Consider the following 24,532-nt stretch of genomic DNA (forward strand, 5'->3'; position numbering starts at 1 on the left):
AGCAAATCCCTCAACAGTCCTGCTGGTCTGACTTTCCTCCTTGCCTCTTAAGAAGATTTTCTTTCCTTTGTGTGATTGCCTGGGAATTTTACAGCTTTCTAGGAATAAAGGCAACCCTTTTCTGATGAGGCCCAGGCCAGACACAGCTGTCCCTTCTTTAGGGCTGAGATTACACACGATTCACCCCAGCCCTGGGTAGGACAGTCAGCAGGGGGATTTTAGCACTTCTGGGGTGCAGGGGTCCTAGGACAGGCTGAGATCTGTGCAGCTGTGCCAGGAATATCGCTGCTGTAGGAAGAAAGTTTGCTATGGGGGCACCAGGGCCCTGGGACCCGCAGGCTTTACCCATCCCGTTTGGCACAGGCTGCAGAGAGGAATTTCTAATGACAAGGTTTGGAAATGTTAGCAGTTTGTAGTAGCTCGTGCCTGCTTTCACTAGCTGAACCAGGCAGTGATTTAATGGCATGTGTGGCTCACAGCTAGCTCATGCATGCCTGCCTGCTGCACTCTGAGCAGCCCGGTGTGGGAAGGTGGGCTGTCCCCTGATATTGTACATACCCCTGAGAGGCTGCTGGGGAGCCGTGCCCATCTGTGCTGAGCTGTGTGTGACTGCCAGGGCCCGGGTTCAGCACTGGGAACTGCATTCACAGGCACAATAGTTCCCTCCCTAGTGACCAGCCTTGATGTAGTTGCAAGAATACATAACCAACATGTCTGCTTAATACTTTTTCTTTTTATGTGGCTTTCTGTTCCTGTCCCTCTGTATTGCGATGTTGTCAGCTGCTGGAGGCAGGGACCATGACTTTATATACCTCTGCTAAATGCTAATACACTCATCACATTGCTGCCTAGCGAGCGAGACACCGCGCTGTGAGCTGGCTTCAAAACAGCAGGAGCTCTGTCTCACTTTCCCAAAGACTCGGGTGGTGCTGGGGCTGGAGTTTAGGTGCCTGTACTGGTGAATTGGAGAGAATTGTGCTGATCTGATCTTTACTGCAATAGCACCTGAAGGGGAAGAAACAGGAAGAACGAACCTTGGTATTGTCAGCTCCGCGCTTAAAAATAATTCTTTCTTTTTAATCCTTAATTAAGCCTCTATCAGCTCAGAAATCTTGATACTTTAAAATAACTAATATTGGGCTGTTCCTGGTGTTCCCCTTTTTCATTCATTCTTTTTGGCATTCATTTCTTTCCTTTCCCTCCTCCTTACACTCCAATTTCCTGACTATGAAACTTTAAGCTTTATTTTAATGGGGAGTGAGATTATGAGGAATCAGATGAATCCAGGAGCTGAATGATTAAGGAAAAAGTATACACAACAACACAAAAAAATTCCATGCTTGTCACATCAGAATTTGTTGCTGCTAGAGAAGTCCTAGGAAAGAATTAGACCAAGGCTAGTGATGGAACCTGGGAAATGGTGTTTCCAAAATTTTTATTAGCAGCATATACCAGGTTCATCAAAATTAACTTTCTTGATGCAGTTTTTCAGCATACTATTTCCATTTCATAGCTGGGGAGCTGGGACACCAACAACTTGCCCAAAGTTACTCAGGCAATCCACAAAAGAAAGAGAGACAAAATAAACAACAAATGTGTTAGAATCCTTGGTCAAAATCCTCATCAGCAGGCCACTCCTTCCGGCAGGTGAAATGAGCTGGAGAAGAAGGTTAGTAGCACCAGCTTAGCCACCCCAGGCTGAATTAGGGTTCAGTGTAAGGAAGCAGGAAAATGTGTGGCTGTCTGTCTGGAGGGTATTTGCACTAATAAAACCGCTGAGTCTGGGAAGTTGAGCGTTTTCCCGTGTGATTGCTGCTGTTTCATTTTCTGGTCATGGTGGGAACAGCCTTTCTGCTTCTTAATAGAATTAGTAAAACATCCAAACATTTCATAACTTTAATGGCTGTAGAAGTGGGAGAAGCTCCAGCTGGTAGGAGTAGAGATGGCTCCTGGTTTTCCAAGTCAGCTTGCCCTTTCTTTGGGGCATTTTTGGTGGATTTGGGGCATTGGTGAATTTTTCTTTGAGCTACTTCATTTTAGTCATGTAATGTCTTCTCACTGTTTAAGTCTAGACAGAAGAAAAGGGGAGAACAGATAAGTAGGGGTGTAAAGTTAACATGTAAAGAAGCATCCCAGAAATTGGAAGAGATACATTAAATATACCTGTAAAAATTATGTATCCACTGCATCTCTGACTGGGCACACAGATTGAATGAATATTCTGTTTGTTTAGAACATAGAAAATTAACATTTTAGGATATTATTAAACTACATTTAATATGTGCTTTTGTTGAAGTCAGTAAGTAAGGAAATAAATAAATAGCTAATGAATTCCATGGGCTAGCAAAAAAAGGGAATTTGTAGTGACTAGACACTGAGCAGGAATTTGGGAACACTGCTTTGTGTTAACTGCCAAAATGAGTCATCTGCAGCCTCTTTGGTGAAGCACATCGAGGACTGAAAGAAGATGCTCCAACTCACCTGTAAATGTTTTCAACATTAGAATGTTCCCCAGAGCATCCACTCCCATCTGCACGGCTCCTTCACTGTCTGTCTGCAAGCAAAGCCTACATTTATGACTCACAAAATCCTACGTGGGGATACTTGGTTGCTGCTGGAGGCAACCTCTGCAGGTACCCAGTGTGGGAGACCAGCAAGCCTGGTCTGAGGGACAACTTTCAGTTCTCTTTGGAGACCAGTACAAACCACTAAGTTTTTCCATCAGTTTAGAACAGGAGTAACCCCTTTCTCTCAAAAGCACCATGACACTTCTTTGGTAAATATTCACTTGTCCTTGGTGTATCTTACTCTGCAAACAGCTCCGTGGATCATTTTTAGATGGAGAGAGAATTGCTGTACAGTATCACAGGGTGTGACAAGGGGTAGCAGGAGTGGACTCCGAGTATTTGCACTGTGCCTTGGGAGCCTGTGATGAAAGGCGAGATTCAAGTACAAAGTATTATTATTCTAATGACGTCCAACTCTCACTGAGCTGTGCCTTGTGGAAGTGTGTGAACTTTGGAGCATGCCCTGATGAATGTGAACCATGACAGCTCTCTGGAGATGCAGGGGATGCTGGCAACAGCTTAATCAATTATGACAGCAATGGTAAGATCTGTCTAGATTAGAGCACTTCAAAAACTACAAAGCCTCAGGCTTCTCTGTCTAGGTTTTTTCGAGAGTAGGACAATGAAGGAAGTAGATTGATTTGGGTCCTTTGAAATGTAGTAATACTAGCATCTGCTGGCTTAAATGCAAGCACAGCCAGATAGTTCTACCATCTGAAGAAGCAGGACAGTATAGGAGGCAGTGCTGTGAATTTTAGAGTTATGCTTGACTGTGAATGGGTTAGATATGATGTTTCCCTGGGAGAAGGGTGGGTTCTCTCAAATATGTTATTGTAAAATAAGACAGGAATGCAATAAAACAAAAGGAAAACATCACACGGAAAATATCTATTGGGGAATGGCTAACTGCAAAAACATCAGATCAAAGGAGGACGTTTTCTGTTAGGAATCAAATTATCCTCTTCCTTTCCAAGTCAAATGGACCTATTTGAGGAACAGATAGGCAAGATAAAACCTCTCAGCCAGTGATTTTATCTCCCTCTCAAGTGTGTGTGCATGTGTGATTCTCAAATAAACAAAGCAGCAGAACACAAAGAGTTGTGTGAGCATGACCAATTACTTGACTAGGTGTGTATTTTCACAAGAGGAAGGAGAAAATGAAGCCAGGTGAGGCTCAAAGTTTCCAAATCAGCAAATAGGAATAAATATGCTATTGCTATAACTGTATTTCCTAGATATTTTCCTCATAAGCAAGTCACAGACTAGATACTCAGCTGAGTGGAGTATTCAGCTATATGAATATTTCATGTTGTATGAAGCTGATCAGGTCACTTGAAAACCACTGGTCCTTTTAAAGGGCTTCACAAGTAGCTGCTCAATGAGGTGCCCAGACATTGCACAGAGTTGTCATTTCACATTGGCAGGAGTGGCTGCATGCAGGGATGTCTTTTGCAGAGGCTCTGCTGCTCAAGAATGAGTCACGGCCCCCTCATCCCCAGAGTCTACCCCTATTTTCTGTAACTGTTCCTGACAGCTACATCCCTTCCTGCTGCCAGAGCACGGCTTCATCTGGATCTTAGCAATAGGAAATCTGAATCAAGAGTGCAGGAATGATCCTGAGACACACAGTGTGTTGCCACTATTTGCCTCCTGGCCTGGCTGTGCCACTTACGTCTTCAGTGATGCATGAAAGCTTTTTTGCACCGCAGTGGTGTCACCTGTGGCATTGCCCCATCACTGTCTGACGTACCAGAGGTGGGGACAGGAGTCAAGCATGCAGGTCTCATGTCTGGTGTGTGAAGCCTGGCAGGTCTTACGCAGTCTGGTGACAGCAGTGAGGGCTGGAAGCAAAGCTGCAGCTGTACAATTAAGTGAGCAAACACGGCTGGGCTTGTTCAGGAAACAATGCTCTCCGACTCCCGAGGGAAGAGTGGCTTTGCCAAACACCTTGGCTTTGGCTAGAACCTCCACCTGCTGCTTGCATTCTGGGTTAATGCCCTGTCTGAAGCTAGAGGGTTGGAGCAGACCTGTGGCACTGACAGCCCTGCATGCATGGCAGGAGACACACTCACTGCTACTGCACGGTGCTGGCGTGGGTGAAGAACAGGTTAGGGGTGCAGTCTTGGCTCCAAATGCTGCTCCAGAGGTTGGTAGCAGGCCAGTTTACAATTCTTCCTCCCAGGGTTAGGCAGGACTCTGGGGAGCAACCATTTGGGTTTGACTCTCACTGCAATATCTTGGGGATATGACGACGTTTCTGTTTTCTCCAGAAAAAGTGGATCAATGACATTCACTCACTGAAGCAAAGCACCCTGAGGTCAGACCATGAGGGGGGAATGAGGAGTGCCACACATTGCTGTGGGCTGACAGCCTGCTGCCTATGCCATGAAACCTAAAAAACCCCATGAAGCATTGCCATCCTTCCTTCACATATTGTTTGAAATTACTTTCTATGCTTGGCCAAGCTTAGATAAAACTGATTTTATTGCCAAGCAGGGCCCACAGTATGAACCCAAGCACCTAGAACAGTGTTGATGTTTGGTAGGAGATCAGAGTATACCACCACAGACCCTGATTCATGTGAAATAAGGGACATAAGTCAAAGTGTTAGGCAGATGGCTGACTGTGAGTGCCTGACTTTGATGTTGCAGCTCTTTCTCCCTCTTTATTGCATAGAAAGGCACAGTCTGGCAGTACTAAATGCTAGGCAATGAATCACTTACTTAATGACTGTAATAGGCAGCCAGAACACAATCCACAACCTTTTGGGGTCTGTCCAGCGTCTACTTGCCTGTCTGTAAGCACACATTTAGAAATAATAATTGACCCTGAATTCATAAGGTCAGTACTTTTACATACCTATGTTTTTATGATGAAAAATAACAGTGTTTTCTTCATGGGATTTAATTTACAAAGAGGAAAGGATTGGACAATTGTTGGACTGGTATTATGGGAATAAGAAGGCTGTAACTCAAAAAAGTGAATAATCATGAAAGGTTTTTGACCTTTCTTTTACTTTTAAAAAATTTTCTTTTCCAACCTTGCTGTTTTAGAGCTGCATAGTCACTTTAAGAAAGTGAATTTGTTGCCAGTGTGAGAGAGGTTTTCAACGTTACCCCAAGGCCAGCTGCCACCCAGCTGAATATTGTAACAGAGCAAATAGTTTTTTATTTCCACCATGAATAGAGACCAGGCTGAGTACCCAACTGCAGCATCTTTTGCAAACTCTCCTCAGTAATTAATGAAGTGCAGAGACCACTACTGCATGTGGTTTATTATCATTTAGGATGGCTGGAGATTACCTCCACAGTCACGTCTCCACAGAAAACCCAGGTTGTCTTTCCTTACCATGTATTAAATCATCTTTAAAGCATCTTCTCTTTGTCCTAATATACCTGTTTAGTTCCTAGGTTGAAATCTGGCATAATAACTTTCTCAAAGTATTTTTAAGTAGCTTTCACCATGATTATCTGAGTTGCACTCTGCTTTCCCTGCCTACAACATGAAAAATAAGCACTCACCAAGTCTTGCTTCTTTCTGTCACCTTCCACAGCCATCTGAGATGTTACACAGGCTGATGCCTCTTCTTCATCTGTGTTCATGCACTTCTGGATGGGGCTGAAAATGAGTTAGAAGAATCTGTTTGCAACTTCCTTCTGGCCCTTGTGCCCAATTTGCCTTCCATTGATACCATGGAGGGGGAATAGGGAAGGGAGCTGTATGACTTGGTTTGGTGTTTTTGCTCTTGTCTCTTGATGGCCACACTCACTGGGCAAATGCTGGGCTGGGAGGGTGTTGTTGTGTCCTTTATGCATTCTGACCAATTTCTATCACTCATTGCATGCTCTGTCTGTCACAGCCATGATTACTGACTTTGTACATGGCCCTGGAAGCTGGAAGGCTTTGGGAAGATAACTGGATTTCTCTGGGGAGGCATGTTGCTGTGGACTTGGGTTTATTAACTCCTGTTGAAAAAATGACTGAGCCAAACTGCCCTTTGTGTTCACAAATCTGGTTGTAAAGTTGTTATAGCCTACAGAGAATGTAAACACTCTCCATTTGCACCCAGCAGCATTGCCAAATTCTTTCCACCTATTTTTTTTTGTCTCTAAATTTCCACCACTTCCACAAAAAGCAGTAATTTCACAAAGAACAAGACGACTGCAGGAGTGTCAGTAAGTTCCAATGGGCATTTTGAAGCCCATCTTGTCTGCATCAACTTAAAAAAGATATCTATATCAGCATGATATGGTATCTATATCAGTTCAAAAGGATTTGAAACACCAGGTCTGACGTCCCAGATCTGCATCTGAAATGAAAATGGTGAAATGAGGAAGAAACTTGGACTAGTTCTGGAAAGTCTGTGAGGTGAAAGGTGGCCTTGGTCTCTCCACAGACACAAGTCATTGATTTTTCTTTTCCTGGTGGTTTCTTTGGAAGGTAATTTTTTTTCCATTAAAATGATTCATAGACTTTTAGATACTGAGCTTTCATGAACAAGAAAGTTGGTGGCTTTTTTCCAGACAATAGTATGCTAAGTTTTTCCACAAGAAACAAGTGATAAAGGGAGATGAAAAACCTGAGAAATTTTTGAGGGGAAATTTTACTGTATAAGAAAAAGAAATCTATTTTTCTTTGCTGAAAAAAGGCCCACAAAAAGCAGAGAACAGCTGGGCTGCATGTTCCTAGAAAACAAAAAATACCTTTAACCTCCTGTCTTTTGGAGAATCCAGCATTTTTCACCAGGCTGAGATTTATGAAGAGCATTAGAGTTAGTAACCAACAAAGAACATAGAGGGACAAGCTTTAATGTACCTGCAGAGGCAAGGATTGAACTTTGGTTTTATGATTAATCTAAAAGACAGCACTTCTGGTGGTTCTGAGCCCTTCTGACATGATCTAGCCACATTTGTTTAGATCTGACTCAGATGTGTGACTATCTGCCACGAAATCACTGGCACCAGTTTTGCAGCACAAACTATGACCTACAACTTCTTTTTTTTAAAATTTTTATTTTTTTATATTTTTTTATTTTTAAATTGGTCCAGGTCCAGACTCAGAGCAGTTTGGCTTCCTGAAAACCAACTCAATTCACAATTCTGCCTCTTTGTGCAAACTAAGAATGAGCACAGGTTTGAGAAGAGGATTGTTCTCAATGGTATATAAATAATTCCATGTACAGACAAGTAGAGTAAGCTGGTTCTCTTTCCTCAATAAGCCTGTTAGTTACTGGTATTTTTCTGAGTCTGAGATGTGCTAATAGCATGAAGGGGAAATCCCTAATATGTGACAGATTGATGCTGTGATATTCCAGAGGCTGAGTGAAGTTTTACCACTTGAGAGTGTGATGTTCACTCATGAGATCCCAGCAGAGCTGGTTAATTTTTTTCACCAATTTAAGTCACTGCTGCAGAGGTTTTTGCTGTGACAGAAGGAGGGAACTCACTCTGTTCCCATGTTAATATTTGACTACATCACAGTTTGAGTGACCTATTAATTGATCAGTTGCAAACTGCTGAAATGACAGTTTTGTATGTGTGAGTGTAGAGAAAACAGGGAACCCTATTCAGGTCAGGTCTTAAGGCTGTGCAAAGATCCACAGTGGTGGATTATCTGCAGACAATGTCTGGGGGAATCCTGTATGTTGCATGCTGTGATAATTATCAGTCTTAGAAAAATGCTGGTTAATGTCTGAAATTCCTGGAGTTATGCAGTTTCTGTGTATAAAACAATGTGTTCTATTGCAGCTGTGCAATTTGCCTTGCTAAAAACGATTACACAATTCTAATTTTTCTCATCTTGCAAGTTAAGTCTTATTTCATTAGAAGACAAATTGGAAATGTGAGGGAGACAATCTAGGTGAGAAGTTTAACTGTGCTGATGCCACAGAACGAAACTTAATCATGTGTAGCATCAAACAAACAATACAACAAATTGATTTGCATATGGAAAAATCAAACAAGATGATTATTTAAGCTAAATCGGTTGGATAACAGCTGAGTGAAAGACATAGAAATAGACGCTAAAATGATGTGTTAAGGTGAAATATTCAAAGATGTGAAAATGTGGTAAGGAACTATTAACTAACTCACTTAGAAGTGAAAATAAATGAGAGACCTTTAACAGTACTGGGACCTGGAAGGAGTCAGATGCCAGAGAAGAGGGGAGATAGTAAGGGTCTGCCACCTTCAGGGTGGCAGATTGTGTGGTAAATCTGGGGAGAATTCTTCACCTAAGGGTAATAATTTGTAGTTTAGGAGAGAAAACACAACCACATTTGGTTATGTATTTGAACTTGTGCCCTCTCTGTATTTTTAGCCATGTACAGAACAGCAATATTAGTGTCCCGAGACTTGAGCAACAGTTTGGCAGCTTGGCTCTCCTGAGAGCAGCTTCATCTGTGGTGGAGATGATGGATAAATAGCATGTCATTTACAGGGGTGTTTCTTGGAAGGTCTCTTCAAGGCTGGTGAGCAGGAAAGATTTTCCACATGGACCATTGAGGAAAGTCTAGGAAACATTTTCAGTGGATTTACAGAAGATAACCTAAGAAGAATGAGCTTGCTCTTTGGAGACCTATGCTGGCTTTACAGGGATTTGCTCTTTGATCAAGCAGGGTCTCCTAAATCAGCAAATTGAAACTAGTTGAACACAGAGGAGGAGAGAAGCAAGACCTGGACTGAGGCATTTCAAAGGGAAAGGAAGAAATTTATGCTGTGACAAGGTTGTCTTTTCTTTCCTTCATGGGGCCTATTGATACACACTCCCCTCAATTACTGTGATAACTTGTTCCAGAATAGAAGTCTCTTCCACGTAAGGTGTTAGCACAGCTGTGCAAACAAAAACTTCATTTAAGAAAGGTGTGTGTGTGTGTGTGTGTGTGTTTGTGTGAATATCCTCCCATGTTGAGAATGACTGGATAAGACAACTGGATAGAAAATATTTATCCAGGCCTAGTCCTGGTGCCACTGAGGTTGGTGGGAGTTTTGTTAACTTGGGAGGACAGAACCAGGTTTTGTGTTCGTTCTCTGGGGGTGGGACAGACAAAGCACAGGACTGAGTGGTGTTCTGGTAATGTGCCACAATATTTTAATCAAGGGACTTGAATCATTCAAGGAAAGGAGATGCCTAGTGAAGGGTGGAGTGCCTCAGATAAATAAGCAACTGAAAGTTGGGATGTTCATCCACCCCTTATCTGAACTAGCCAGATCTCTTTGTTGTGCAAAATGGGGCTGAAAGGCTTTAGAGGATAAGCTTCCTTCTGACATTTGATATTCTCTGCTGTTTCAGCTGCAGGCACAAAATCAGCTTCACAGCAGTGTCCATTTCTCTGCTCTTTGGTTTGGCCCTTTTCTTCACCTCACTTTTTACCATGTGCCAACTGCTACAGGACACAGTCAGGAGCTACAGCTGCTGCTGGAATCAAATCCCTTCTCATCCCAGCATTAATTCCCTTATAATTCTGAGTGGGGTCAATGGCTTGTAAGTCAGTAACAGAAAGTCTAAGCAATATTGCTTTTGTGAGCACAGAGTTGCATCTAAATACAGAGAATTTTTAAGATGCTGAAGGAAATGAGGCAGGATGAGTTCTGTTCTGTCCTGGAGCTGTTTCATCACTGTGATGGAACACTTCAGATTTCTAAAAGCATTTTCTTTCTACTTAGATGTGGCATTAATAGTAAGCAAGGTATGCAGTTTAGCATTAGCTAATACAAATATTTTAGGCTAATCTCAGTTTCATTCTGCAGGTATCAGCTGCAGAACTGGTGTTCTGAGACAGTTTTTCTCTTGGTTTGTGTTTCCAGGATATTTAAGATACAGGTCTGGATATGCAATCCTGTTCTGAAGTGTAAAGTAGGGTTTTTACATGTATAGATGGCTGATTTATGGGATTAAACAGTTCTTAGAGGATTAAATGATATAACCTAAAGCAAGAAACAGGAGTCCAGTTAAGACAGAAATAAAAATATGGCCCTGGAAGATGTCTGGATGAAATTTATTTGAAGAATAACTTTCCAGCAATTGCTAAAGGGTCACTAGTGTTATTTTTTCACTGAAAAGTCAACTGAAACAATTTGATCTTCAACAGCTGAAAAGTAAGCTTTTTCAGCAAGTGTACTGTTGACAAAATTCCTGTGTCAGGATGGAAACTTTGTCTGTTAGATTTTGCACTTTCTGATGAAGGTTCATGCTCTTCTGCAGAAGGCTGACTCCTTTTATAAAAGTAGGCTCTTTACCTGAAAACCTATTTTTGTTTTATAAAGGTTTGATGCACCCAAGGTCAAGGTCTGCTGTAAGATTTCATCCTTCCTCATATTTGACTCTTTGCAGCATTGTGCTTCTGGGTTTCCAAAAGGAGCAAAACTGCAGGGCCACTTTTTATGGGTGTTTGGAGAGGGGTTTACTTAGCTCTCTACGCTATCAAATGACTCAAGGAATCACCATATGTCAGATTAGATCAGCTCAAAAATAACAGCCAGGAAACTGCTGATAGCTTTTTTGGAGTTCCATGAAAGTTTACATAATTGTCATTGCATGTCATTTGGTTTAGCAGCTGCAGGAAGATCCTGCTCTCCAATAAACAGAGATAATTGATTAATAAACTGTATCTATAGCCACCACAGTTTATTCTGTGCACAGAAAGCTGTATACCCAGGTCTGGAGTCTGCTCCTGAAGACACAATTTACACATTCTTTTACTTTAAGGCCATATCTGGTCTCTAAAATTGTGATAAATCATTTAAAGTCCCAAAATTGATTAGGCCACATTTTCACATTCATAGGATTAACATTTCAGAGCCAAATTAAATCTGTGGCAAAATTCGGTTTGTTTTTTATATAATGGAGGTCTAGAGGGGATGGGAAGGTCACTGAGTACAGTCCCTCTGCTCAAGTCACAATTTTTCACAACTTACAAGGAAAAATCTCATAGCTTTTGTAATGTTGTCAAAAACTTGATTGTTAGAGAACCCCTATTCTCCCTTAAGGGTATTCACAGGCAGTTTGCTTCTTTTATTGAGCCAACAATCATCCCATTGCTTGAGTAATTTTTCCATGCAGTTTATCAGTGTGGGATATTTAGATACAGCAAACACATTCTGGGTCAGCCTCTGTCCAGTGAAGCTAAACAAAACTTGTACACCTTGTCTCCTCTCATTAAATGGGCTCTCTGTCTCTCTAGTCAGTTCAGGAGCTTCCTCTGCACCTTGTGAATTCAGGGGTCTTGCAAAGGGATGGCCAGAATCACAGGGGAAGAATGCACTTTCCCATTGCCCTCATCTGACAAACCCCTTTAAGGACAGGTTGCTAATATGCCTGAGCTGTTTCCAAGAGCTAATTTTGGTGGGGGGAATGCATCCCAGAGGCAGGCTCTGAATCTTCCTTCCCAGGCAGGGCCTGGGATACTTCAGTGAATGTCTTCATTTTATGACTTTTTAGAAGTGAGAGGCAGGATCTGGAAGGCCATGACCCTGGGGGAAAGGAGTGCCCTATCTCCTGCCCGTGACTGGCCCAGGGTGGTGGTGTTTGCAAAACCAGGTTTTTATGGGGCTTTTGTGACATGATGGAAGACAGGCTGGGCGGGTGGAGGGTGCATGTACAGTCCTGGGTTGTTGTGGTCTCTGTGTACCCAGTGAGGAGCAGAACCCTGAAATAAATCACCTAGGCTCCAGCAAAATTGGTGTGGATGTTTACACCACCAATGGATCTGGCCTCTGGGCTTAAGGTTATTCTGCAGAAATAATACATTTTCCTTTTTCTTCTGGAATTTTAGTGGTTTTTGTGCATAAAGAAGAAAGGTAGTGTAACTTCAAATAAATATTTCTAGCATGTTTTCTCTTTTTCTCCTTTCTCCTTGCCTCAGCTCTCTCTATTAGACAGAAACAAGAAGTAACTAATGTTTGTCTCTGTGCCGTGGTTTGCTGTGTCCAGGCTGGCCCAGGCTCCCACAGTGGGGCTGCTGGTTGTACACCCACTACAGCCCACCAGTCCCAACTCTCCTTGCTGAAGCTGTTGTGTCCTTTGCAGACCTCCACTCCCAGATTTGGCTGACAATGTGTGAAGGTCAGGAAATGTGCTCTCAATTCAGCCAGGCAATGTAACATGTCCCAGGCTTTTGAAGAAAACCTTGTAGGTAGCACAAAAAAAAAAAAAAAAAAGCTGTGCAGTTAAACTTTCTGATATTCCCTTAATATCTCAACATCTTCTGAGTTTTCCAAAGGTAGCAATAAAAATTAAAAAACCCCAAACTTCAAAACTATCTGCTTACAGCAGATTCAGTTTATTTAAGACATGCAGTAAAGCATTCATGAGGTGCATAGTTTATATATATTCTATAAATCTGTGGGAGTATGTATTACACTGGTAATCAAAATACAGTTTTCTTTCAAATGCATTTTAAAGAAAACAATGTAATTATTCAAAATATCATTAAAAATGCACCTGCAAATATATATGTATAATTAAAGTATGTATAGTTAAAATTTATTTATTTAAATAAATTTAAATAAAGTTATTTATAAAAAAAAATTATATAAATAAAATGTATTTAATTTATAAAATAAATATTATATTTATATAAAATATTTTATATTTATATATTAATATATAGTTATTTATTTATATAAATAAAATTTATTTATTTAAGGTATGTATAATTAAAATTTATTTTTATATATATTCCTCACTGGAAGGATTCTGCACTAGCAGTGGAGGTAGTTATTGCAAACTGTGCTCAGAAATTCATTTTGGCAAGATCCTGAATCACTGCAGAGTTAGGCAACACATCCAGTTATTTAGTGTGTTTGGGTTGGGCCCAATCTTTTACTTCCTTGTACTGCTAAATTTTCCACTTATGAAAGATGGTCATTAGTAAATGCCCATGAACAATTTTCCTTCATGGAAACAGAAGAAAAATTGGACAGAATAAAACAGTTTAACAACTTGAGTCAAACCTATGGAATCAAGCAGAAAGAATTTCCTTTAAATATTGCAACATTTTTTTCTAGGAGTTATCTATTGCAAACATTTTGACTTTTGAGTTGAATGTGATGTTTCCATTTAGAAATTAACCCTGAAAAGAACTCTGAAAGGGGCAGATAATGCAAAAATTATTTCAGTTTAAATACAGTTTTTTGTGATTAATGCAAAGAACTTTTCAGAGAAGTTTGTATATTTTTTTCCTTTTGGATTGATTAAAATGGGAAATATTGTAACCACTTCTCTGGAAAAGGTAAAAAATGCCCAAGTTTAATGACTAATACTTCCTTGAGTAAAAATCTGGAAAATGAAGCTTCAAAGTTTTCCTTAAGTTATTAGGCATAGTGTACTCTCATGTTACTCCCAAAGCAGTTTAGCAGATGCACAAAAATATTTGAGCAGTTCATGTGAAAAATTCAAATTATGAGTGCCATAAGGCATAGATATTTTGTGTTTTACATGTACATTAGTCTGTACCTTCACATTGTTCCTGGATATGTGTGTGATGGGGATTAATCTGTGGATGTATTTTATTATATTTTTACATGGAGGAAATTTGTGCCTTAGTTTTGACATAATTTCCCCAAATATTTACAGATGTAGGGGTAGTTTATTTTATTTGGTTGTTCCACAGTTGTTTCAGATTTTTTGCATGCTCATGGAACAGTAGCCTTTCTTATTCCCTCAGGCTCCTCATGGTAGGACCCTATTAAAAATTCAGGTGGTTTCATCATTCCTAGTTGTTTGTGTTGTCTGATGGCTTGATGAAATGTAAAAGCAAATTATTGCCCCAGTGTTTCCTGTCCCTGTGAACAAGCTACAGATAAGCACCAAACCCCAGCCCTTCACACTTTGTGGAGGGGGTAACATAATTAGAGAGGGGCCATGAAATTGCACCCACTGCCCTGGAAGGAGCTGGAAGTTGGTTGCTTTGATGGCAGAGGGGCCCAGGTGCCATCACCCCGCCTGCTCTTTCGGGGGAACGTGCCTGCACCGAGGTGTTGGTAACAGAGTCCGGCCTGTGTCTGAACACACCGAGAACACAGGACTCAAAGGTCATTTATTTGTGCATGCAAGGCCCCGCTGTTCTTTCCTTGTCCTGATGTGAACCTCTGATTACTGTGTCGCATGCTTTGAAGCTGATTAACTTCTGCAGTCACCCCGTGCCCATGTACATGCAGGTATGTGTGTGGGAGCACTGTTCCTGCAGTCAGCCTTTGGGACACGTAGGTTTGTGTAACAGCATCTCAGGCTGGGATGGGGGGATATTGTAGTGTCCCTGCTCACAGAACAGGGATTGTATCTCCGTGGTCTTAAAGGTAATTTTGACCCCAAACCATTCTATGATTCTATGATATTTAAAGAGCTGCTCTAAGTAAACATCTTAGTTGATACAGGGAAAGGAAAGATCTGCTTATAAGCACCTGAATATTCTTGCTTTGGGAGCTCTCTCATCTCCTAATTCCTCAGTGGTGGGAGGAGAGGCAGGTTCTTCCCAGAGGAGAGGTTTCCTCACTGCCCCACTTTGGGGAAAGGCACGTCCCACACCCAGCCCCTTCCCCTGCCACCAATAATTCCATCCCATTAGGGTTTCCCCAGTGTCCCTTGTGGATCTAAGAACAACTGGGCTGTAGCTTACCACCCTGTGAGAACATTGTCTCACTGTGCAATCCCCAGAGCACAACAAGGCAGGCTGTGTCTCTCAGGACAGCCTGGCTCCCTGCCGTGCTCCTGCTCTGCCTACATGGGAAAGCTTTAGCCTGATGTTAGCTAATGCTGCCTGTAAACTGCACAGCCTGAGCTGTGCCAGCTGCTGCTCCAAAGGAGCAGCCCAAGCCTTCATTCTTCTTCCCACTCACCTTTCCTGTAAAGCTTTTGCTTTTGAGATCAGAAACTCAGTGACCTTGGCAGGGAGGGAAGTGGAAAATGGGTTTAGTTTGAAGATATTACTCAAAAACACTGTTCAGGACTCAGATAGCTTCCCCTGGGGATTACAGAGCGAGCAATGCTAAAATCAGTGTGTCAAGATGTCACCAAGCATGCACTAAAAGGAACTTTACATGGTGCAATGAGAGTGCTGCAGTCGGGGCTCCAAGTATAAAGAAATGCTCCGATTCAATCAATGTCCCTCACGTTACCCTACTGCCTGCTGCCCCGTTCAGCAGTAAGCCTATTTCCTTCCTTTTACTGCTGCCATGCTCTTTGCTGCTTCCCTCTCCATGAGCATCTATCACAGAGCCATTCCCATCCCCTGGCTCCGATAGCTAACAGGCACCTGTCACCAGACGGGGCTCCGATGATGCTCCATCGATCACGCAGAAGGAAATGGTTATTGAGTGGGTGGCAATCAACCTTTTACCTCTCCCTGGAGCCAGAGTGCATCAGTGCTTCCCAGCATTAGGCAGAAGCCTCCTAGAAAGTGTTTTTTGCACACGCATTTCCTCATGTGTGAGGCTGTCGTGCTGGTGCTGAGTCACAGGGCTCAAAGGACACAGCTGCAATCTCTTGTGAAGTTTCACTTTGAACTTAGTGCCAAAGGAAAGTGGAAAAAGGATGGTGCTGGTTGGTGTTCAGCATCTTCTGACAGGTTCTGCTTTCCAAGTCAAACCTGCTGTTGAGATCAGGGGAAAAAGTCAGGCTGATGCTCAAGGTTTCTATCACCCCTCTCCACCTTTCCAAATAAACATCTAAACTGAGGTAGGCTGCAGAGACACGTTAGCCAGCATTACTGGAGAGAAGAAGTCCAAATGCAGATGTTCAGTGGGAAAGAAATAATTAGGATTAAATCTGAGTTGATAATATATACTGGTATAACTCCAGCATTTGCTGGAAAAAAATTGAATTTTAAGTCTGGAAGAATAGAAAGACAGAGCATTTAGAAGAGACAAATCCTTTGGTTTCCTTACTGTAGTAGGGAGCAAATCACAGCCTGTATGTTCTGATCCTCAGTGGCATTTGGGCAGTTATTTCCTTTAATTCCTGTTAGCAGATAATTGCACTAGGTAGACTTCAGCCAGCAGGACTCAGAAGGACCCAAGGGGCTGCAGGGCTGGCAAGCACAAGGCATCTGACTCTGGACTGCACACACATAGCGCTTCACATCTGCCCACACATTCATTTCTGAATGGTTTTGCATACATTTTTTAATGACCTTATGAGTTTTCTAATTGGTTTCTAGTCAAGCCCTGCTTTCATTTGATACTGTGTGGCATATGGGATGATGCACACATCACTCCTTAAGGCCACAGATTTGGATTCACTGAAGTTTTTCTTATCAGAGCACTGTGATTTCTAACTAGCACTGGCAAACCAGGTGACCAGCGAGGCCACAGTGCCCAGCAGCACCATCTCCTCTGGCTGGTCTGCTGCATGGGGGAGGTCCTGAAACAAAGTGTGACACCTCACTTCAAAATGCCAGGTTAGAAACTGGTGCTTACATGCTGATTGATAACCAGCTGCAATGTCCCAGCTGTCTGGGCAGTGAGAACAGCTGGCTGTGCCACCTCTGCTGCTGGACAATGTGGAGCCATTCCCACTTGTCAGCTGGAGCTTGAGGTCCTGCAGCATAGCAGGACTTGACCTGATCCCATGGCCTAACTCTGGAGAAATCCTCAGCTTCTCTGTCTATCACCTTTGCTGTGTGTGACTGTTTATTTTGTCTGTTATGTTTATTTGCACTTTTCCCACTGGCTTTGATTTTTGTTGTCTACAGCTTGAAAGTGTGTGGGTGTTGCTTTTGGATTTAGTACTGCTACCAGCAAGAGCATGGCAAGAACTCAAAATGAGTGATTTTTTTGATGAAGCTCCCCATTTTCTGTTCACAAATGGTTCATGAACATAGTGCAAAATTCCCTGATGTGGCCATTAGCAAATGTAATTTGCAAATTTCTTTTGGAAAGTAACTCTTGATCTGCAGGGGATCATTCAAATTATCATTCATGTTGGTATTGCAGACGTGATTTGTGCTGTAACGTGTGTAACTTAACCAAAATATGTAACTAGCTTAATGACTCAAGGCATTTGAATTCCAACCAAATACCATAGGTGATTCCAGAAAAACTTTTGGGGCAATGTTGGTCATCTGAATGGTTGCTTGCTCTGGTGAAAAGAACTGTGGCAGAGGAAAGAATCCTTAGACAATCCTTAATTGGTGTCTTCATCCCTGAGCAAGCACCTGGTGCCCTTGGACTGGTCCCTCTCAGAGGGTGGGGGTTCGGTAGCAGTAGCAGCAGCAAGCAGCAGCTTTGTTTTTGTACCACACATTGATGGAGATCAGCAGCAGAGTGGAAGGGAGCAGAGGTTGCTTAGATGCCTGTGGTTCCTGTTGGAAGAGGAAATAATGTCCTGCTCCATATTTCTAGAAGAAAGACTCTAATAGGCCACCCTAAACACAACACAGATAAAAAATCCTTACTTTGTTCTTCCAGGAATCAGGTGAACAAAAGAATTTTAGTCCCTCTGTAAGAGGAGGGGACCATCTATATCAGCCAAACTGGTGTTTGTGGCCAGGGGCCACAACAGTTTACCTGACTTATCAGACTAAAGTCCACATCACTTCTGAAAATTTTCGCCCCTCTCCCTGAATTCCTGTGGGAACACTGCTGGAATTTATGGAGTTTTTTGCATCCACCCACCCCTATAGATAAGCATGCTTTAAATTACTGCAAAATAGTTGTTACAAGTGATGGCAAAATATCAGGATTCACTATTTCCTCAATTTGCAAATTCTGGCAACTTTTTTTTCCTCTAACAAGCAATAAGTAGGATCACAAAGGTATTCTCTATCAAAAGGCTTTTCACTCTGCCTTGGCTTTTAGACAGCTTCCGATCCAGATCTACTATAGATATCTCCTTTTGGCTACTATTGGATGCTCCCTGCAGCGTGCAATAAACATTCACTTCATATCACACATCTCGCCCTGACAAGCAAATCCCTTGCATATCAATGTGGCCCTGTGAAGAGATTTTGCTTTTTTACATTCCTTCCACTCCCAGCTGTTAATTTGCACTGACTAGATAGCAGGGGGTCCCACTCTGCCCCAGAGACATGCTTGCGACTTTCACCGACTTTAATAGGATTTGCATGAACATACACGGAGTCAGTTCCTCAGCAGAATTCAGACGAGCTGGCTAGAAATTTCAAAGTCATCAAGGATTTTAAACAGCCAGTTTTTCTTACCTTTAATGGGAATGAAGTGTTCAAAGCTCAGGTAATCGTTAAAAACCATGGAGTTCATAATAATGAACTAGGTTTAGTCTTACTGTCTCATACAACCTACTGTCTGCAGTCACCCTGATCAAGGAGAAAATTTAAATGGGGGTAGAAATTGGTCTTTCACTTATAGAGATTTTATTTGAAGTAAATTGCAAAATATTCATAGGTTTGGCTGCTGCAAGTGTGAATTACTTCTACAAATATTTTGGAAGATCTGCAAAGGACTGAAAACACCTTTCCCTGCCACCATTGTTTGTAGAAAATGATTTATGTGTGCTACTGATAACTCCTATTTCAGATTAAAACTGAACTACTTTAGATTAAAAGTGTAGGAGAATTCTAAACTGTGCAGGAAACATGTAAGGATATTATGTATATGTATGGCATTCTGTATCTTATTTTCTTTATCCACTTGAGGCATAATCAGCAGTTATTAAAGTTATTTTAATACACAGTGGAACTGACAAAGGCATCTAAACAGTTGGATATTCAATTCCCACAACTTTCAGAGAATATATGTGCCAAGAATACACTTAAGGAATGGGCTGGGATTTGAGAATATTTTAGGCCCCAATTCATTCCAGGAAGAGGAAAGCACTTACATGTTTTTTAAAAGTCCATTTTTCAAAGATAGCACTTGGTATCTCTGGTGTCTCACTTCTGGTTTGTCTGTCCCTCTAGAGCAGCATGGTGCTTCTGATGGAGCTGATACAGGCAGTGCAAAAGAACATGATTAACTGTTTGTTTTTTAAATATTAACCAAGTCTTCACTGTTCCAATTAAATTTTATCAAATTAAGCAAATTGCTTGGGGATTGGAAAGAAAAAAAACCCCTTTACTTAATTATTTAGCCAATATTTACTGGGTATGAGTATATTATTAACACAGCAAAGGAGGCTATTAATTATTATTCACAGCATTTCTAATAAAAAGAGATGGCATCTGCTATTTCTGTAAAAGAAATATTGTCACTAATAATCCATTCTAAATTGTAAATGTGATATAATAAACTGGATGTGTCATTTCTCTGTTCTGCACTGACATGTGCTATATGAGGGAGCTGAGCTTTTTTCGGGGCTGTGTCAAAAAGCTTTTTGTTGGTGACCTTTAATCAGCTAGTATCCAATTATGCAGAAGTCTAATGGCATATTTGTGTATCTGAAATATATTTTCCACCAGACAACTGTGCTTTGGTATCACCTTCCTTTTACTCATGTTATCATAAGAGAGGCAACAAAACTAGAAATGAAAAAATCAAACAGGATGTTATTTTCTTTTCTAAGTGAAAAAAAAATTAATGTGCCATTTATTGCATACTTTGCATGTACAATCTATTTATTGAGACAGAGGAAGTGAGAGAAAAGATATTCTGAGGCAAAGACTGTTGAACTGGTGTTGTTAAGGTCAGCCTTCAATTTTCTGCTTGATTTTAGATGCCCCCTGTGAACTTTGGTTAATCATCTGTGACCTGTGTCCCTGAAATCCACAGTGTGTCATGAAAAGAAAAGATGGGAAAAAGAAACATGTTGAAACCTTTTAGGTTATCTGTCTATTCAGTGTTACGATCACCTCTACCTAAACGACTTCTGGCAAATGTCTGTCAAATTAATTTTTTAATGTTGGATTTCTTGCTGCAATTAAAATCCTTGTGTTTAATCCTGGCCTCAGCATATAAGATGAGCTTATTCCTTTTTTCTTTCAAGCACTTCATGAATGTTTTTATGTCTCCTCTCAGACTTGCCCTTTTCCAAGGGAATCCCAGTTCTTTCCTCCTGGGTCACATTTTTCTCCACATTGCATTCTCGCTGCTGGATGCAGCCTTGCAGGGCTGAGTAGGGCAGGAGGATCTTTCAGAAGACTTACAGGTGACATTTTTACTTGTACACACCAGTCTCATATTTGTGTTTTCAAAAAAAACAAAATTGTCAATTTATGTTCATTTGTTGATTCCCTAATCACTTTATCTCTACAACAGTTCTCTGTCCTGTATTTGAACCAATTGTATTTCTCACCCATGTGAATACATTTCATTTTTTCCTGTTGAATTGGTCCTCATTTTTCCTCACCACCTCTCTTATTTGCCACAAGTTTTCTGGTTCCTGTTCTATCGTTCAGTGTGTTTGCAAACTGTCTGCCTGAGCTTGATTTTATCTGTAAATGCAATAAACACATTATTATCCCTTCTTCCAAATCATTCATAAAAATACTGAACTTTGCCAGAAATAGGACAGAACTCTGTGATTTCCATCTGGTAAAATCCTACCATTTTGACACCATATTATTGATAAATTACCCTTAAAATTCAGATTTCCAGCTATTTTAACATGCCTTTTCTCTGTAGTTTAATCTTGACCAGGATTTCTTAGCTTGCTTTTGAGAATATTATGTGAAACAGTGTCAAAAGCCTCACTAAAGTCAAGATGCATGACATTTTCTTTTCTTTCTCTAGCCACAAGGCTTGTTACTCTGTTGTAGAGTGGAATTAGGTGGGCTTGACATGATTTCTTCTTGACAAATACATGTTGGCTGCTACTTCTCTCTTTGTTACTACCTAGGTACTTAGAAATAGTTGGATTATTTGTTCCAGTACTTTTCCAGGTACCAAGTTAGACTGTCAGTCCTATCTCCTCCTTTATTCCTTCATAGAGATACGTGGTCTGCTGGCTCTTCTTCACTCTTCTGACCCTACAGATCTTGCATGAATTCTCTAGGAGATTTGCTAATGCCTGTGAGATTATTTCTTACTGTTCTTTAAGTTCTTAAGTTCTTTAAATATCTTGGCATAAATGTCCTAACTCCCCACTGAATTGGAACCCTAAATATTGGAACCCTAAGTATTTTTTAATCTGATCTTCCCCTGCTGTAACCTGAGTTGTTGCCTCTTGGTTTTATCAACTGTCTTGTCATAGTTAACCTTTCCAGTGAGGGCTGAAATAGAAAAAGATGCCAAACATTTAACTTTTCTGGGACTCATCTGGCAGGAATTTATTCTCTCCTTTGAGCAGTAAACCACTGTTTTCCCTCAGAGTTCTTTTTACTGCAAATGTGCTTACAGAAAGCTTTTTGCTTCCTTTGCTTATTTCCTCTCTTTTTGTACCTTTGCCTTTCTGAATTTTTCCCCACATATTTATGTCATTCATTCACATTTGTCTTTAGTATTTCAATGTAGTTTTCACTTCCTGTACATTTTATTTAGCTCCAGGTCATTGAAGAGCTCATGGTTTAGCCAAATTGTTTTCTGATTACACTTCCTATCCTTCGTTCATGTTGGCATGGCTTCTGATTGTGCTCTCACTGTCATTTCTTTAAAGAATTGCCAACTCTTCTGGACTCTTTTGTCACTTCAACTTGTTTCCGAGGAGATCTCACCCACCAATTTACAGTGTTTATTGAAGTCTGCCCTCTTGAAATACATTGCTTTTAGTTTTCTCTTTCCCCTCCTTCCTTTGCTAAAGATAGTGAATTAGTTTCATGGCAATTATAACTCAAGTTTCCTGATCCATAAATTTGGATAACATCTGTTTGTCTATAGATTATAAACCCCCTAGGGAAGAAAAATTTTTTTTCTATTTATTTTCACTTTTATTTTTTTTTTCCAAATGCAACACAATGCAAGAGTATTCCAGTCCCAGCTGATTCCTTCAGCTTTATCTCTGAGAGAGAGCATTGATAGTTCTCTGCTCTGACAACCTGCTGTAGTATCTCAGCATCTCCTCTCTTGTCAGCTTCTTAATTGGCTGCTGTTAATCAGGCTGAAGAGCACGGGCGGTTGCACTGGCAATTACATCCAAATAACAATATAAGTGCTGGTAGTGACAGAAGAAATGGCCATATTGAAATATTTTGTCTGAGGGTCTGATGTCAAATTAGAACAAGACACAAGTGCACAGAGATGTATGTGGGTTTCTCCTCAATTTCTTCTAAATTTGTATTCTGGGTATGATGTGAATGAATGTGGCTTTGCAGGTCAGAGAGCACCTGTGGTAAACTCCAGTCATCTCCTCAGTGGGAAAATCCTGGGGAAAAGGTGGAGCCTACTCCAGAGACCAGATACAGCTTCATTCTCTGCTGTTCAGGGAAGGACTAACATTCTATACAGGAATGTAAAGAATTTCCAGATACAGATATCTGATTGAAAACCTTCAATTAACTTCAGCTGGAAAGAGCAATAAATGTAGGTCACTTGGTCATCTGCTCTGCATTCATCTGTGGATTGTCTGGACATGGAGAAGACTCAGGAATTATCCACAATGTCCTTGTTTTACAGTCTTCCTGTGCCAGGCTCTTCCCTTGCACTACAACATGCTGCACGGGGATGGAAAAGGTAGCAGGAGTGGTTAGGACAAAACTCTGGCCACTTGCCTCATGTCTGAGTAGCTGTGCAGTGAGAAAATGACTTTATGGTGCTGGCCAGAGGAAATGGTCAGTCTGACCTGCAATCCTCGACACATTTCCTTGTTTGCTGTTGGCACCATATCATGAGCGGCAGCTGCTGAATCCAGCCACAGGTGACACATTTGCAGCTAACTAGAGTTTGCTCAATATTATCTGACAAATTAGGCTTCTACTGGGAAATGTCTTAATATCCATTTATTAGGGAAAGCCTCTCAGGTTCATGATAATATTTCAGGAGTTAAAGAAAGGCAAGTGGGAGATGTAGGCTGAAAGATGATCTGGCCATGAAAAATCATTAGTCAGTACATGTTCTTTAGGGTTATAGGTGGCTGGGACTCAGATTTTAAATCCTAGCTACTCTGAATTTGGTCTTTCTGCCTTTTTACTTAAAATTGTTTCCCTTTGTGTAAAACCCCTATTTATTAGATTAAGGACTTTAACTAGGGTTTTCCTTATTTGTGGTTGTACTAGAGCCCCTGGATTATAGAGAGAATCCACTACTAAGACATGTTATTTCCTTTTCTCCTCTGTGCCAGCTGTTTGTATCACCTCTGTGCTGGAGAATCCCACTGTTCCATGAGAGGAGATTAATGCAAAGCTAGAAACCTGAATTAATTATTGCAATTGTATTATTGCAATTATTGAGTAAATCCTTACACTTTCAACAGAGAAGATTCAATGAAGCTCACACAAAAGTGTTTTATAATGAGTAAAAATGGTGTAAAAATTCTTGTTTCTGTTCATAGTCATGTCTGAGGGTGGTTCCTTGGCATTTATAAATAGTACTGTTAAAAGGTCTTTATTTCATCTGAAATAAAGGTTTGGAGAGAGAAAAAGATATGGAGGTAAAATTACTAATATTTTTGCAGAAAACTCATTCCCTTCATGATCTACAACAACCATATTGAGAAATTCACAAAGAAATTTACACTTGTACACAGAGAAAAATTAAAACAAACCCAGTTTTATCATCTGAATGCAGTAGTGCCTCAGATTAGGATATTTCTATTCCAGAACCTGCAGGAACATTAGTCTGTGGATTATAGCTAAAATACTTAGTGGAATAGTGAGCCAGACACAATGTGTACGAATAGCTTTTCACTGCCATTCTCCAAAGTCTTGAGTATTACAAAAAAGCCACAATGTGACTCCAATACAAATGTTTCTATTTAGCAGCTGCTATTGAGGGATCATAAGAAAACACTCTGCTGTGCTCCTGGTGGTGTCTGATTCAAGTTTATGATGTCATTCATTTGTTAAATGCAATCTGAGGTATTTTGTGCAACCACTGCATATCAGAAAGTGATCGCTTCTCTTGGCATCATCAAAAATGCATTTTCCCCTGTAATTCCTATAAGTGATGGAGTGGCAACATAAA

At 40.9% G+C, this 24,532-nt stretch overlaps 1 long non-coding RNA gene across 1 annotated transcript; it reads right to left on the minus strand.

Annotated features, from left to right (window-relative positions):
- Positions 1 to 1,404: 1,404 nt before the first annotated feature.
- On the minus strand, positions 1,405 to 19,458 carry LOC107199314. The gene is made up of 3 exons (XR_001519198.2): positions 19,362 to 19,458; positions 6,089 to 6,185; positions 1,405 to 2,068 (listed from the first exon to the last, which is right to left on the minus strand). It is a non-coding gene; the product is annotated as an uncharacterized LOC107199314 (long non-coding RNA).
- Positions 19,459 to 24,532: the final 5,074 nt, after the last annotated feature.

Source organism: Parus major, chromosome 2 (assembly GCF_001522545.3).
Source record: "Parus major isolate Abel chromosome 2, Parus_major1.1, whole genome shotgun sequence".
In the NCBI taxonomy this organism is placed as follows: Eukaryota; Metazoa; Chordata; class Aves; order Passeriformes; family Paridae; genus Parus; species Parus major.